This window comes from Cuculus canorus, chromosome 7 (genome assembly GCF_017976375.1).
Source record: "Cuculus canorus isolate bCucCan1 chromosome 7, bCucCan1.pri, whole genome shotgun sequence".
Classification (NCBI taxonomy): Eukaryota; Metazoa; Chordata; class Aves; order Cuculiformes; family Cuculidae; genus Cuculus; species Cuculus canorus.
The window spans coordinates 30,035,263-30,051,010 of record NC_071407.1 but is presented as its reverse complement, the minus strand read 5'-3'; the positions used below and the strand labels follow the sequence as shown (position 1 = coordinate 30,051,010).

The 15,748-nt window shown below is 44.8% G+C and overlaps 1 protein-coding gene across 1 annotated transcript in view; it reads left to right on the top strand.

The window, feature by feature from the left end:
• Positions 1-355: 355 nt before the first annotated feature.
• Positions 356-15,748, top strand: part of CTBP2 (C-terminal binding protein 2) — a 142,834-nt gene continuing 127,441 nt past the window's right edge. The window contains exon 1 of the mRNA XM_054070915.1: positions 356-572. The gene's annotated coding sequence lies outside the window, so the exon portion shown is untranslated. The remainder of the gene's footprint in view (positions 573-15,748) is intronic.

Genomic DNA, 15,748 nt, shown 5'->3' with positions numbered 1-15,748 from the left:
TTGGTTTGCAAGGAGAGACCCCGCCTATTGCCAAAAAAAAAAAGAAAAAAAAGGAAAAAAAAAAAAAAGGGGGAAAAAAAAAAGGCAATGAGAGCTGTGAGAGCTTCTACCTCTCCCACTGCTCACCCAGCGCGGAGAGGGGGAGCGGCCGCTCCGCCCAGCACCGCCCGGGCACTTTTCTGGCTGGGTTAAAAAAATCTGAAGAGGGGAAAAAAAAAAACCCACAGAAAACAAAAGGCAAAAAAAAAGAAAAGGGGGGGAAAGAAGAAGGGGGGGAAAAAAGGAAAAAAAAAGAAAGAGAAAAAAAAAAGAGAAAAGAAGCCGCGACCCTCCTCCCCCCCCCCTCAAGTTGCAATTAGCATCCTCCCCGCTGCTGCTGAGCTCCGCTGCCCCCGTGCGCTCCCGGCGCGGCGGCGGGCGGAGCAGGAGAGCAGCGGGGGGGGGAAGGATTAAGTTTTTTTTGTGTGTGTGTATGTGTGTGCGGTGTTGCGTTTGGAAGGTGGATCCTCCGGCGGGGGATGCGCGAAGGGATGCGGCGTTGAAAACGCGTGTGCGGAGCTGCCCGGGAGCAGGTAAGGGGGTGGGAAGCGAGGACAAGGGAAAAACGAGGGCGGTTTTGGTTTGGAGAGACTCGAGGAAGATGGGGAGGGAGGAGGGGGGAAAAAAAAAGAAGCCGGGGTGGGGATGGGAGGCGGCGGCGCAACTTGCGCGGGTGGCAGCGGGGTGAAGGGGGGAAATCTTTTGTTGTGCCGGGGCCCCGCATTGTTTACTTAGTGCCGGGAGCTGCCGACAACATCTGCCGAGGGATTAGCGGGATGGAGGAGGCAGGAAAGTTTGGGAAAGGGGGAATCCTGCTGTGCGGGGCGGCCGCCGGCTCCGCGTCCCCCCGGCAGCCGCAGTCGCGGCTGCCGGGGGGACGCGGAGCCGGCGGCCGCCATCCGCTGAGGTTGTTTTTCTTATTTAGGAAGCATGTTTAGTTGTTTTTCCCTAAAAAAAAAATAAAAAAATTTTTTATTTCGAATTTTTTTTTAAAATTTTAGAATTTTTTATTTTTTTTACTGCAAATATATATTTTACTGTAAAAATTTAATTTTTCTTTTAAAATTTTAATTTCGCTGTTATTTTTTTTGGTTTTTTTTGCTCACCCCGTCACTCCCTTAGCAACTCTCCGGGTGTAACCCGGTGTCCGCAGGGCAGGGCGCTCCGCTCCTTTCCTGTTCTCTCTTCCTAAATCTCCCCAATATGAATTTATTTGATTAATCTGCGCCCCGGCTTGGACGTTTTTAAACCTTCTCTCAGCATCGCTGGGAAGGAAAAGCAAAGGAGCTGCGCGGGTTTCCGCGTGGGGCTCTGAGATTGTTCTTTTTCACCAAAAATAATGAATACACACACACACACACACAACCTCCCCCCCAACTTGCTGAAGGGGAAAGAATGGCCTTTTGTCCTGCCCAAGGTAAATCCTGGCTGGAGCTTAGAGCTTGGTACTTTGCCGGGTCCCAAGGCTCTGCTAGGGAGGAGGAAAGTGAGAGATGGAGATCTCAAAGTAGTAGAAGTAATTTCTTCTTTCAGCTACACTTCTCTTGCTGCCTTTGAATTGCCTGCGATGAATGTGCGTGGCTCTAATTGAAGTACTTTAATCATTCACACTTGATTAAGTATACCGTGACCAGAGGAGAGGGATCCACACGGCTCCCTAGAACGTGAGGGATGCTATGACATTTTAATCCCGTGTTTTAAAAAAAACATTAGCGAAGCAGGGGAAAAAAATGATAGCGGGTGACGGTTAGCTATAATGGAGCGTTGTTTTCATACAGATGGTGGCTTAGAGACGGGAATGAAATTGCAGTTATTGCAGATATTCGAGGAGGGAGGGGGGAAAAGGAACGTACTTTTCGGTTTGTTTAAGCAGAGTGAAGAAAATGATGATAGACGAGATGCCTGGTGACAAAATGCTTTTGTTCCTGTTTCCATCAGTGCATAAGGGCGCCGACCTGCTTTAGCATTCTTTAAAGGACTCTTTACCAAGGAAAATTGAAGACGGTCTCATTATAGGAGAGTGTGTTCAGAATACTATGAGGTATTTATGAATTCAGAGGCGATTGTTGGATCGCAGACATTTCAATTACACATCCTGTAGTAAAAAAAAATTATTTGTGGCGATGTGTTCTGTAATCTGTTATTACCATAAAGCTGATTTGTGCTTGAGCTCCAGAGCTGGCTGAAGGAATGGGTTGGTCCACAGGGTTCGAATCTTAAACAAAGATTTGTATTCTTTGCCTCGCAAAACTTTCTGCTGCAGGGGCAGCCTGAAGTTCCTAGAAAAGTGATTATTTGGGAAGCGGCAGCTATCGTCAGGTATTTTTCTGGAATATCTAGGATTGTGAATGCAGGATGGTATTTTTAGAAAGAAGCTTTTTAGTTTCGGAGGGGGCTCGGGAAACCCACCTGTTAGTCATTAGCAGGGAGCAGCGACAGAGGGTGGCGTTCATCATTGGCAAACCCAGTGCATCTGGGGGCTGCGGGCAGTTACTGCATCAGAGCTCTTCCAGTTGTGGGTAATTAAAGTATCCCCTTCCCTTTAAAAGTCATAACCAAGTATTTGTAAAACTGACTGGAAATGAGGATGGCACGGTCAGACCAGTGAACCACCCCTGTGTTTTGAAATGCAGGTTACAGGAGTGTTTGACTTTTCATTTTCCCGTGGAGTTTCAGACTGAAATGCTTCTTTGGACTGCAGGTTTTTTGTCAACTTCACAGCGTAGAAATTGTAGGTGATGTTTTCTTGAGGTCACTTCCCCTGGTTTTAAGGTAGTTTTCTTCCCAGTTTTGGATCCCCGAGGTTTGGCCGGACAGGGCGGCTCCAGAGCCTCATGCCCCCGCAGAGCTGCAGCCCCACAGCCCTGCTTGCTGCCAGCTCCCTCTTATCCTGACCTTTTTGAGGGCAAACTTATGCCCTTTTCCACTCATGCTTTTCCTAGATGGAAAATGTTCAAAGGAATTTCCCCCATAGGAAAACTGTAGTACAGACCGTCATCCCTAATGCTGTCATTTCAGTACAGAGACTTGTCGCTGGGGTCGAGCAGTAATAATCCTCCTGTCGGGGAAAACATCAGCCTCCAAGCATGAGGTCCCAGACAGGAGTTGGAAGTAGCGTACTGAAACTTCTGGCCAGGAGAGTTGATCAGGCTGGCTGCAGTTCAAATAAAACTTTACTTCAGCAGACTCTTGTAAGAATACGCACTTTAATGAAAAAAAACCCTGAATTTGCCCAACCTCTTGGAAAAGGTAGGTTAATTTTCACTGGAAATGCAGAATTGGGGTTTGGGTGCTGTATGCTAGCTGTGGGCGTTAGAAGTGGCTTCATGTTTAAATGGAAGAAATGGAAAAGGTTTTTTAAACACAGCACTGGCAATTTGCAAGTGTTTTGTTAAAATCTGGTGGATGATGCTGTCTCACAAAATCTGATGGGTGTCATATTTACTCCTCACATCAGATAAAGCATGCATTCCTTTCTTTGCTTTATATTCCACTTGTAGTAAGTTAAAGACGTGGAGAGTGGAGCTGCTGGTGAGGAGCTCATCAGACTGTGATGATTACACCTGCCCAAAAAATTAGAGATTTCTTCTGAGTACCAGGACCGCTTGCCCTGAGCAGTTTCCCTCCCTACCCCAGATCTGTTTGCAACTCCCCCTCCCCAGTAAAGCACACCTTTCTGGATCTGTGATTATTCCACAGAGCGTGAGAACAGCACCCTGAGCCGGTCTCCTAGCTCTTGGGGTTTGGATACAGCTGAGAATAAGGAAATGTGATACGGATTTTAGTAATTTTTATACTTGTTGTCCCTCTGCAATAGGAACCATAGCTTTGTCGTAAGAAGGATAAAGCCCTGAAATATCTTTTATTTCCTCTGCGCAGCCCACTTAACTCTTAAAATGGAAATTCTTGTGCTAAGGGTATTTAAATTGTGGACTCTGACAGGTGAAACACGTCAGGGCTCACAGGTGAATAAAGAGGTGCAAAGTGGGAGTGCAGGGTGGTTGTTGGGGTACCCTCGTGCAGGAAACACTGAAACTTTGGAGGGGAGGTTTTGCCAAGTCACTGCTGATTTCACTCTTGGCGGAGATAACACAAACGCTTTAGCCAGGAATTGGTGCTTACTGCTGTATGTGATGCTGGAAGATATAATTCCGAAAGGCAGTTTATCACGCCCAGGTATGCCTGGGCCAACTCACTTTCCTTCTCCCATGTTCCCGTGGTTCATGTTTTTGTTCCTTCTCGTTTGCCAGAGGAAATAAAATAAAGATAAGTTTTAGGTGAAAGGATGAAAAATGCTGTGACCTTCCTTTGCCCCAACGAAGGAGTGGAAACCAAACCTTCCCATTATGCTGTGCATACCTTCTCACTCTGCTCAGCCCCAGTCACAGAGAGGAGACAGGGATCTTTGGCATTTTGCAGAGCACCAGGAAGGCACCAGATAATGTTTTCTGTGAAGTCAGCAGGAGTTTTCAGTACCAGAGCACAGAAGAATCAGTTATTATTTATTAACTCTATAACAACCAATGATGCTTTGTGAGTGTGCGCTCCCTTTCCTTGCACCTGAAACTCTGATAATTTCTTAAGAACCAGGTATTCTTTTCATAGGAATAAACATTTGGAGTTTTTTTAGTTATTTATTTCTCCTCTCTGAGGTGGCAGTGCTGGCAGGATGTTGTGTTCAGGAAATGCGATGGTGAGATTGCAAAGAGAAGGATGAAGACTTATTGTTTGCAGAAGAGGTACTGGACTGTTAAGAAACTTAAATCCCATTTTGTCATATTTATCCTCAAGCCAAGAGGGGTGTGAGTCCAAATTTGCTCCAGTCTCTCCTAGATTTGATGCCTTACTTCAACTTTCTGTATTGAGACTGTGATATAATCCTTGCTGCACGGGCCTCAGAGTTTGCTTTATTTTGTTGGGTTTGTTGTACTCGGGCATAGCACTGTGGTGATGCCTGGGAAGGTTCTGCCCATCCCTACTGCCCAAAGCAGGTTTTATATGGCTAAAGCAACCTGCTTGCTTTTTGGACTCCGCTTTGTTCTTTCCCTAATCTCCGCCAGCAGTCGGGGCAGTATGAGATTAGGAAGGACCTTTTCCACCACAGTGGGCAAACCAAAGTTGGCCAAATCCCACATTTCTTCAGATTCAGATGTAGAAAGCGGAAGGTACCTTGGCTGTGAATTTTTTGAGGAGATGCTGGTAGGAACCTCCCTGAATTGAATTTTTACACAAGGACCACTGCAGTTGCTCCTGCGTACGTTAACTTGTGTGATGTTGTCAAACACTCAGCCACTATTTCTTTGCGACAATGCATACCAATTATTACTTAAATAGACCCCTGAAGCACAGTGCAGAGGGAGAACGTGTGGATTAGAGACATAATATTTACAGGAAGCCAAGTCCTTAATGAGACCAGGAATAATGCAGATGGATTCTCTGTTGCTAAATATAACAGATATGTAATGGATGCTGCCTCTCAGTTTTTTTTTAGTGACCCCTTTGCTTTGGAAAAAGAGTAGCCTTTTTGTGCTGAGAAGATTGACCCAAAATTGTCGATTATTCCAAAATTAACCTGGCTTTTGGTTATTGTTGTAGTAACTACAATGTATGGCTCTGTTGAGTCCCTTTGAAATGCTAGTGGGTTTGGGAAGAGTGATGGGTGTGTGAGGAGTGCAGGATCAGCCCCGAAAAAGGCAGGAGGAGATGGAAATCCATTAGTCTCTGTGCAGCTGACGCACTGACGGAGCTGTTGGCATCATCGTTAGCGCAGAAAATAAACAGAACTGACAATTAATCACATGGCTGGCTCATGCACAGACAGTGGGTGTCACAGCGTGGGGTGCGATGAGCTCTGCAGGTCCTCAGCCTGCTTTTATGAATATTCTGGTTTATTTTGGGGGCAAGCTACTGTGACACAGTCCCTCCCTTCTCAATGAACAATTTCCTTTCACCCCATTTGTGCTTGCTGGTGTGAGGATGGGGGCAGCATTGTCATCAAGGGAGTCCCCTGACTTTTCTGCATCCTTTCAATTCCAGAATCCCAAGCTTGCATGCTTACATCCACATGCATACTTGGCTGAGGCTTCCCCAGGGTGCGAGATCTCCCTGGCCGCCTTGTTCATATATGGGTGATGCACTAGCAACGCTTTGGGTGTGAAGAGCTTGTACTTTATGTTCCAGATGAAGTTTTTAATTAAAAATTTGCCTTCTGCATCCCCCTTTGAATAAGCTCATGTTGGCTTCCCTTGTCCGCTCTCCTCCTTGCATACCGTTTAGTTTTATGACAATATACTGGGAGGAAGATGTCCTTTATTTGTGTTAGCTGGAGGGAAAATCCTGTAAATTCCCCTTTAAAAAAAATATAATAGGCCAAATATAAGAGATGGTGGTGGTACCTGTGGAGCTGTCGTGAAGTGTTGACTTCTTTCTTATTTTCATGCTGAAATCCAAGTTCTGTATGAAGCGGATGTTGGAAGAAATCAGCAATTTAAGTGAAGTAATTAGGCTAAATACTAGATGTCACACTTCAAAGTTGAGAGACTTGAGCTTTGCTGTGATTACTTGTGGGTGAAATCAATTTCAATATATGGAGAAAAAAAGCTTTTTCGTCAGCTTTCGTGATCTTGCAGTTATCTGAAATTTCATGATCCTACAGCACAAGATTGTGCGAGTTTTCTGTTTGCTGCTTGTCTGAGCTAGTACATGTTTTCATACAAAAATGGTACGGTGCAACGTTTGAGCCTAGAATTAGGGTATCCTGAAATTTAGTACTGGAATACCTATACTAACTTCAACTTTTGCCCTTTGCCGATAACAACAGCGTTTCTCGGATGAAATAGCTATTCTACTTATTTCCTGTTCCTAGAAGGAAACAGTATTTTATTTTTTATATGCTGTAATATTATTTCTAGGTGAAGCACCAGGATGGCATATTTTGTTCATCTGCAGTGTTCGAAGAGCAGAAAGCATGTATCTATATCTCTGTCTGGACAACAAAAGTTGTGAGTACTAGGAAAAAGCAGCATAGACAGATTTGGGGAGACAAAGTGCAATTTTTGTTTTGTCTAGCCAAAACTTCAACATATTTCTTGAATTTGTGCTTTCTTGGAGGTGACCCAACTTCACTAAATACTAGTTCCAGCCTTGCTTGAAGTGAAATCTCACTCTTGCTTAGCCCCAGGCAGTGAGGTTGCGGCCAGTGATTTTTGTTGTAGTTGTTTCTGAAAAAGTTTTAATTGAATGATGTATCAGGAGGAAGAACGTGGCCGAGTGGGTCTCCACTTGCCCTCTCACTCCTAGCCATTGCCCTTCCAGCCTGTGCTCTGGGCTGGCTAAGATGCTGGGTGTTAAAATGGGGCGCACAGCCCTTACGGTCTGGTTAACGCTGCGTGTCCAAGCGCCCGAGAGGGGAGTTCATAGCAGAAAATAGAAATCAGAGCTTGAGGGAAGAAGCGAAGGGGTGCAAAGTTGTGGCTGGTAGTGATGAGAACAACCAAAAGTTCCTGTAAAATATTAGAAATAGAACTAGGTCAGTAGGTGAAGTTAATAGAAAAAAGTATTATACTTTTATGGGGAAGGAGAGAGGGAGTAATGGTACATTTAGACCTCAGTTACACTGTGGTACAGGTGGATGCTGAATAGCAACTGCTTTAGTCAGACCTTTGCACATCAGCCCTAGTGTCTTTCGTTGAAGAGGCTTACAAGAGTAAACTGAGCCTGCAATGAGTATTTTTTGACTGAGTCTTGAAATACTGTAGAATTCCCTGTGAACCACAGCCATCCTAATGATGTACTAGTATAGAAAAGCAGTAAACTGGCCAGGCTGAATAGCACTGACCTGTCAGCTTAACGTGAGTCCTGGGCAAACAATTTGAGTCTTTGGTAGGGCACTTGTTTAATGAAAGAGGGAAGAAGGGCAGTGGTGTACGTGGTGTCCATCAGCACAACATTGGAAACTAACTGTTTTTAATCTAAAGAGCTCGTTGATGGGATTGATAAAGGCAACTGTGGGGATTTTTAGTTACTTAAAATTCATCAAGAAATGCAGCTTGGTAAAGCACCTCTGTTTTGGCTGAGGATGTGCAAAAGACTGGCTGAGACCCAGCAAAGTGTCAGTTCTTAAAATATAGTTGTAAAATCAGAAATAATTTTTAAAGATCCATTTCTAGCAGTCTCTCTGAGCGCTGCTTTTTTGTCCTTACACTGCTTAATGTGTTTGTGAGCAATCCATGATAAGGCAGAGTCACTGTAGCTAAAGCTGGAAATGTCACTAAGATTGGGAGAGTGGTAAATAATGGAAAGGAGTGACCGCTGGTAAAAGCAATTTGTATTGCTTGGATACAAGCAGGTAATATTTCTCAGATGGCCAACTGTAAATTTCTCTATCTAAGAGCAAACAACAGAGGCCATACCTCCAGGATGCTGTCTGGAGAAATCATGTCTTTATAGAGGAGCAAGGAGTCACAAGCTAGCGCTGCTAATATGATATTATGGCCAAAGGTCTTGTGTGCTCCTTCCCTGCGCTGGCAGGTGGTTTCCAGGCTGGAGGAAGGACATGGCAGCTGCCTGTGTGTCCCCAGTGCCTGTCAAGTAGGATCTGTGGAGGGCTGTAACAGCACTGAAGGAGTTGGGGAAGGATGCAGGAGAGGGGTGCAGGACCCATGGCTGCTTGAATTACATGGGAGAGTGTGGGAAGGTAAATTGATTAAGGCAATTAGCATTGTCACGGGGAAAATAAATTGAATAATAAAGAGCTCTTGGGTCTAGCAGGCAGAGTTTTAGCAAGACCTGATAGCTGGAAGATGAAGCCAGAGAAAGGCTGGAGTTCAGATCCACATTTTCAGTGTTGCTGATGATGAAAGAGGCTGCCGAAGGTGCTAGTGGTTTCTCCACCTTTGGAAATGCCAAATTAAGGGATATTTGTTGGAAGGAATGATGTTCAAGCAAGGAATCATTTAGGTAAGTTAGCGTGCAGTGTGCTGGACTGGAAAATCACAGTGGTCTCTTCTGACCTCAAAAATCCATGAAAGCCCATCGCTTAATTGAGAGCATCCAGATGTTTGCAGATCCCAAGCACCAGCATTGCAGATTTTCTTTAATAAAATGACTTGCAGTGAGGAGACCTGTATCTGAAGGTGAAGATTGCAGGATATGACCTTTAGTGCTCAGGAAAGATCACGGGTTCTTAATTTCTAAAAAATTCCTTACATCTCTTTTAGGGAAGAGTTACTTCCAGTGTCAACACCGGGTATTTAGCACTAGGCAAGATGTTAGCCTGTATTATGGCTAATGCCTGAGTCTGGTGTGAGTTAATATAGGAGCAGGAAGGAAATGAGGGGGGATTACTTTTTTTGATAGTTGTGTGCTTTATCTAACTGTGCAGAATTTATTCAAACTCTGAGTCGGTTCTTGGCGGCCATGGGACAGCAAAAATAACTCCAGTCCTGGAGGGGGACTTCTGAGCAGAAGAAAACAGACAGGAGTGCAAACTGATCAAAACAGGTCAAACCCAGATTTAAAAACTAATTATACGTTGCTTGTGCTGTAGTTAGAGGAAATTAATTGTGTTTCTGTGCACGTTTATTTTTATTTTGAAGCAAGAATGTACAACTGGGTGTTTGCAGATTTACTGTGCTTTTTGATAAATCTGCACATCAGTCAGTCTGTTTTATCCATCATTCATGGATGAGGTTTGGGGGATCATTGGGCTCCTGTCCGTGTTGTGGCTGAGTATGCAGGACCTATCATGGCAGGAATGTTGTCTCAGATCCTCTGTGTGCTTACATGTGTTCACACACAGGTATATATCTGAATTTACGCTGGCTTTTGAGATCTAGAAGTTGGATGTGTTAAAGCCTAATTGCAAAGAAAACGGGGAGCACCTGGAAACGTTAGGCAGTGTGTGGCAATGTTTAACGGTTTATTTGGCCACTCGAGGTCTCCATGCACTGCCCGAGATCCGGGAGCAAAACTGGAGCAAAATAGGAATCTGTTCATACGATTAAAAGCAGGATAGTAAGTTGGGTTCACATGGTAACACAGCTTGGGCTGATGCTGTGAATTAAGGACATTTACGTGTTTGGCTTTGTATGATTTAGCTTAAACAATCCACCATCGCATTAATCTCATTACTCAAGCAAATGAAATAAACCTTTAAGGCACTTAAACCATGCCGATATTAGTTAGCCATCAGACCAGTGAGACCCATTTCCAGACAGCACGGGCACTCCTGTGTGTAATGTTACTTGTATGTGTACACGCTGGCAGAATTAGAAGCTACTCCGCGGTGGTGATGTGGCTCTCATAGCTGGATGTAAATTTAGTGGGAGCTGTGGATGCAATGGGAATTGCTCTGGCCTGGCTAGGGAGAGCAGGAGCACAAAGGGCGAGAGGTTTTTTGCTGCTGAGTACTGGGTGCTGTTCACCGTGTTGGCAGTAGGCATCCACCTTTCTGCGTTGCTTCCTTATGTTTCCACTAGAAAAGATGCTACTGCACAGGGCCTTGTGGGGAATGTAATAAACCCCCCTAATATTACATAGCTTTTAATGACATTCCTGTGTATCATGTCCTTAGATTGTGCTGGTAATGTAATGGGTGTGACAACCCTAAGCCTGGAGAGGTTGGTGATGTTTGGTTGTTTTTTTTTTTAGTGTCCCATGTGTTGCACTTTCTTTAGAGGAAAACGTAAGAATTTTATTAACTTTGTGTTAGGCTTGCCCAAGAATTTTATGTTGTCTTTCAATTACATTATTTGGGCTTTGGTTAGTAGAGAAATGACTGAATGAGGTGTTATGTTTATAAAATCAAGAGTACCTAGGTATTTTCATACAGATCTCTTAATAGAGATTAAACACAAAATAAAGCAGAATGCATCAACAGTGATATTCCCATAAGCAATATTGTAACTTGTATGCAGTGTAATTATATTTTGTACACTTGCCAATTAAGCAGTTATGCTTCAGAGAAAAATTACTTTCAAGAGGTGGAAGAAAAGTATTACAATAAATCAAATAAAATGTACATGTGTTAGAGGGATTTGTGTTGAAATTTTAAAACTTCCCTCTGTGTTCAGGTTGCAGTACACGTAATACTCTGTGTCCTGTAGCTTTTTGGGGACTGGAAAACAGCAGATAGGAAAAAAAGGCATTCAGAATGGGATTCCCAGGATAGCTGTGTGGCAGGTGAAGCTGAGATGCTCAGGCAGTCCTGCTCTTCATCCTCACTCCTGCTGATGTGCTCGGTCACCGTGCCCCACACGCTGACCCGCCAGAGGAGGAGGTGTGGGTACCAGCCAGGCAAGCGCCCCCAGGCTGGGTCCAGGCAACCCCAAAGGCTGGAGTGGCTGCGTCGCAGCTCACAGCCGTTGCTGCAGCCCCTGCTGCGCTGGTACGTCTTCTCTTTCCCTTTTTCGCTGGTATGTTGGAAAAGGGCACTTGGAAACGTGTATTGAGCTTGGGCTGGTTTTATACTGTAATCAAGCAGTTTTGCTGGTGCTGTTCTCAGGGCAGCCATCCTTTCAGTCCCCACCCATCGCGGCAGCCCCCGCATGATGGCACGGGGCCACGCTGAGACTTATTTCTGAATAAAAACTCGCGAACTAACCCTCTCCTAACAATTCATTACTTCCTTTCCTTCAACTTCATTGACAGCAGTGGCATCCACAGTGTCGGGAATATGAAATGTCCACGTTTTGCTGACAAATTGATGTTTGCCTGTGATTTGAGTGACTGCCCTTTGGTATCTTGGATACCTTCAGCGGTTTGATCTGCTTTGAGGAATTGTGCAGAGCAGTCACTTAAGCAATCATTTCCTTACACCTGATGGAAAACAGCCTTACTTTCCTCTCTGTATTTGTGTGTGTGTCCCTGCAGTGGTGGGGTAGGCACCCGATACCTGGTGTTGTGTTGGATGAGTGATGCTGTGTTCATGTGCTGCAAGCCAAGACCCGAGTACCTAAAATAGTTTGCGTGGAAGTATACCCAGAAATGCCAGGTTTCCAGCACGTGGCCAGGCAGGGCTTGCTGGGAATTACAGTGAACTCTATAAAGTCATAAGGAAGTTTCCAAAGTACTGTTGTTTGCTGAACAAGCATGGTATCAGTTCAGTATCTGGTTAATTCTTTCTCCTAATGTAAACTCACTGTGAGGTGAGTTTAAGGGAGTTTAACTTGCTGATAGAAGTGATAGAAGATTTTTTTATTATACTGTGAGGTCTTTATTTGACGATTTCAAAATGTTTTGCGGTGCATGGGTGGGTTAATTGAGCTGACCGAGACCATGCTGCCTGTCTGAAATGGGGGGAGAGGAGCCCCATGGCTCTTTCTTCCCATCAGATGTGGAAGCCTCTGCTCATGCAAGAACTCTTCTTTTCCCCTCTGAGTTGTTAGATGTATGTTTTCATCAGTAACTCAAGGTACTGCTTTAAAAATCACTTTTATATCATACAGAATTAGGAATATCTCACTATAAATGTGTCACTGGCAGAGGCTGCCCAGGGAGGTGGTTGAGTCACCTTCCCTGGAGGTATTTAAGGGACGGGTGGATGAGGTGCTGAGGGACATGGTTTAGGGAGTGTTAGGAATGGTTGAACTCGATGACCCAGTGGGTTCCTTCTAACCTGGTGATTCTATGACTCTATGAAATATATTGAAGTGAAAAACAAACCCTCAGAAAGCACAGGATGAGGTCTGTGGGGAGGAAGGTGCTGCAGAAGACTTTTCTCATGTTGTGGCCGGTGGCCTGGTGGCTGTCCTTGGCTCGCCGTAAGCCCAGGGCTGTGTCTGGCGTTGGGACCTGACTGCTGTGCCGGGCTCCTCTCCTGCCTCCCCACACCAGCACGGCTGCAGTTGGGGTTGGGAAACAGCGTTTCCTTGCGTTGTAGCATGCATGCGTGTTGTGTAGGGGAGAAATTTCTCAGCAATTTAATGAATTGATGGTGGTATTCATTGAAGTCTACATCGGAGTTTTCTGTATAATCCCATTTTATTTTAAGACTTTAACCAGCCCCGAGTGTAGTCTCCTGGGACGTGACTCTTTCCCCAAACCAGCTAATTTAAAAAATAAAACAACCTTCCAAATGGCTCTGATGTCCTTTCCTCACCTCTCTAATACAGAAACAGTCCAGTAAATCAGATGAAGTAGGAATCCAAGCCAAACAGGTGTTTGCTTTTGAGGTGTGGTTGCATTTGTGAGGCACAGGACTGGCAGGGGCTGGTGCAGCCCGAGCCGTGTGTGGGGCTCCATTCGCCACACTGGACTTGTGCACCTGCAGCCTTTGACAGAAAATCTTTGTTGTCTAAACTGCTAATGTCTTAAATGTTAATGTCTGAGCATACCTGGCATGGTTTATTGTTTCAGTGTTATAAATCTGTACGCTTTCAGAGACTTGCAGAAGGTGTTTGCATGTAAAAGCTTGTGATGCGTTTAGTTTGAAAGCGACAAAACAGTAAATTAAAAGAAAAATTAAAATAAGTGTGATGAAATAGGGTTATCAGCTACCTCCTGTCTCCATTTTCCTGGACCTTTGCTTTGCAGTATCACCTTCCCATGCGGGTTGTGCCAGCTCCTGCGTTGCCCAGCTGCGTTCTGGGGAGGATGAGGATGCTCTTGGGCCGGCTGCCGCTTGCCTACTGCTGTTCTGTGCCCAGTCTCCACTGCATTTCCATGTCTGGCTGCCAGTGCCAGCACCAAATCTCTTACTTTTTTGCTTCTGACGCCATCCCTTTGCTGTGCAGTACTAAGTGCCAAATGCAAACTGATGACTGCGAGGTTGTGGGGTTTGTTTGTTTGGTTTTTTTTTTCCCCTCAAATCCTGTGCGTTTGGTTCTTCGGGAGGCTGGCAGCTGAGGCAAGTTTATTTCTGTCCGTTTATTTTTAGCCTGATGCTTCTGGCCCCGCTGTTGATGCTGGCCGCCACTTTGCAATCCGATGGTGTGGAGCGATGTAACACAGTGAGTCTGTGTGTGTGTGTGTTTTCATTTTTCCAAGGTGTTTACCTTGCTTGTCCCAGAAGTGGGTCAGACACGTGTTGGTCAGCATCACCACTGAGCTCCATCCATCCACGCAGCAAGCAGGTGGTGTTTGGTAGCGATAAAGGCTAATTGCAGGACACAAGCAGCAAATTTTGTGGAGAGTAAAATAAACGTTTGCCCCATGTGTCCTGAACAGGTGCATTTTGCAATGTATTTGTTGCCTTTTTTATTGACTTGGTCACAGATTAATTCCTGGCTTTACTTGCAGCTTCATTGCTTTCAGCAAGTTTGAGGGAATTATCATGGTATTAAAATCATGGGTTTTTTTTGAGATCCTGCTCTTCATTGCCTTGAAATCTGTACAATGAATCCCACTAACATAAAGTGAGTCAAAATTGGATTTGGCAACATTATTTTGTCCACCAACCTTGCACTAGCACGCCTTCTGCTCAAGATGCAGCACTTTGGTCGATTTGAAGCTCTCTTGTCATACCTTGGGTGTATCGGTGCCTCTCCTCCTCTCCTTCCCACCGGCTTGAGCCTCTCTCCTATTTTTAATTTGAGAAGAAATAAGCCAAAGTATGCTCCGAGTTTAGGGACATGATTATCACAATGGAATATTTACAGTTTGGTACTTGATTTGATTTGTTAGCTGGAAGATTGGACTGAAAGAAGAGAAGAAAATGAATGCATTGTTGACTGCAGGAAGTTATTTATGAGTTTTACTTATGTTTAAAGGAATTCCCCCTGTGACTTAAGTAGCAGTGCAATTTATGGCCTTTCACATTGGATGGCTGAATAAATAAATAGAATAAAGGCAGGAAGAATAAAAAGAAATGGTACCAGGTTTTGTGGGTGTAAAGTTTCTGTTGTGGAATGCAGGAAGTGATGGCTTTCAAAAACCCAACCAGACGGATCAACAAAAATAATGCATGTTACATTGGAAAAAGAACATGATCCCAGCGTGTTTTGCATTAATTATGTTATGGCAGGAGAAATGCTTACGTACTCACATGCTCCGTATGGGGTTTGTGTTATGTTTCTATATTTTTTTCCATAACTATCTTCGTGTAATATTCCTTCCATGGCTGCTTCTTCTATTCCTATTTCCACGAATCAAGAAAATAGTATGATTGGGGAGGGAAAAATGTTGTCTCTGCTGGACATCCAATGTTGGGAGCTGCTGGTGCTATTTAGTGTGGTGGCACTGGGGCAGGTGGGGATGGAGTTGGGTCTGCTGGGAGTGGGCTAGGAGACACTGAGGAAGTGAAGGAGCTTCTTGGGGATGAGGGCAGATTTGGACAGGACTGAGCCCTGTGGAGGGAGAACTGCAGCCATCATTGGAAGTCGCATATGTGGAAATTTAACTGAGAAACCAATCTGAGTGGAATTAGACTTCTGCTGTTGTCATAGAAGACAGGAGGTTGGCATCACCCTTCTTCGGGCTGGCCTCTTGAGGTGTGTCTGTCTCCCTGGGTTGCTCCCCTGGGTTGCTCACACGACGGAGGAGAGTCACTAAATACCTATCTTCCAGAAGCAGGCTCTTAGCACCAAGCGTGCGCTATCACTTGACTATTAAATCTTGTCACTCCATACTTAGTGTTTTTATGTCTTGTCCTGGGTCAGCAGGGTGCAGTAAAGTGGAAATAAAGGCAAACCTCCTGCTCTGGCTCTGAAAAATGTCGGTGATCAGTGTGCTGATTCTGTCAGAGGAAATCGGGGATGCTTCTGCGCCTTGG